Source organism: Molossus molossus, unplaced genomic scaffold, assembly GCF_014108415.1.
Source record: "Molossus molossus isolate mMolMol1 unplaced genomic scaffold, mMolMol1.p scaffold_m16_p_3, whole genome shotgun sequence".
In the NCBI taxonomy this organism is placed as follows: domain Eukaryota; kingdom Metazoa; phylum Chordata; class Mammalia; order Chiroptera; family Molossidae; genus Molossus; species Molossus molossus.
Genome location: NW_023425366.1, coordinates 108837304 through 108838919, shown reverse-complemented (window position 1 = coordinate 108838919; position 1616 = coordinate 108837304).

Below are 1616 nucleotides of genomic sequence, written 5' to 3'. Positions count from 1 at the left end.
CTAGTTATCCTTGCCTTGGGTAGTCACACCCTTGTGTCATTCTTTCCTCTTAAGTGTGAGTGGGACTGTGACCTGCTTCCAACCAGGAAAGCACAGCAAAGGTGACACGGTGTCACTTGTCTGTTACATAAGACGGCAACACCCATCTTGCTAGCAGACTCTCTCTCTCTCTCACTAGTTTGGTGAAACAAATGGCCACGTTGGAGAGGCCTGGGGTGACAAGAAACAGCGAGCATCTTCTGGCCAATAACCAGGAAAAAACTGAAGCCCTCAGCTCTGTGCGCGTGCAGGACTGAGTTCTCTGTTTCCTTGGCCCCGAAAGGCCTCTCTCCAGTCCTTGCACAGTGTGTCCCTACGTTTGTGGCTCATGTTCCAAATCTCTCTGACTTCCCTTTCTACCACACCTTTCTCATGCAAGCTGAAGGGAGGTCTCTGCTTTTAAGGGTTCGTGGATTTAGATTGGGTGTACCTGGAGAATCCAAACTAATCTTCCTATTTAAAAGTCTATTGCCTTAATTACATCTGTAAAGTCCCTTTTGCCATGAAACATAACATATGCATAGGTTCCAGGGATGAGCGTTTGGACATGTTTGGGAGAGCATCATTTTGCCTACTCCAACCATTGACTCACCTCTGCATCCTCACCTGCTCATCCGATTGGTCACGGCCTAAACCTCTCTCCAAACAGTCACTTCTGTGTTGCTTGTAGACCTCACTGTGCCATTTCTTCTTTGATGTCTGGTGTCTGGACTACTGCAGTAGACTCCTAGCTAATATCCCTTGCTTTCAGTCTTCTGTCTTCCAGCCCCTTCCTCTGTCACCTCACCTCTCTCAAATACAGCCGTGAACATGTCACTCTCATCCTTCAGGCCTTCACAAGAGGCCCACCACCACCAGGACAAATCCCAACTCCTCAGCGTGGCATCCGGGACCCAATTATGCCTCCTATTGTGCCTCCTCCTGCTCTTGGCACACCAGCCTTGTTATCCCTTCATTTAAATCCATTCCTTAGTCCTCTGTGCCTGTGCATATGCTGTTCCCTCTGCCTATAATGTCCTTTCTTCACTTGCATCTTCCTGGAAAACTCCTACTCATGCCACAAAACCTTATCTTACTATTACTAAATTAACGATTAATTTGAATTGTTCCTCAACCTCTGTCGGAGTTAGTTGCTACTTCCTCTAAGCACCGCCTGCACCTTGGGTTTATCGCTTTTATTGCACCTATCACAAGATGTTACATTTACTAGTTTACATGCCCATGTTATCTCTTAAGAGACCAGAGGCTGAAAGCTCAAATGCCCACAGGAGCCGGACAGATCAAGCGCACATATAAAGCCATGTGGGTATAAGTCAACAGGTACTAGCTGGGGACTGAGAGAAACTTGAGAGTTAGGCTAAAGGCCACCACGTTTCTGAGAACCCCATGTAGACGAGACCCAGGAATCCGACTCGGAGATGTCAACCATGGGGAAATTCTCATGCGTGTACACTAGGCTGCTCACAGCAGCAGTGAGGAGAATGGAAGGACAAACCGTGGTGTGCTCACAGAGTTGAATTAAGTTCAGCAGTTCAGATGAATGAACTATAACTACATCACTCAACACGGAAAAAAGC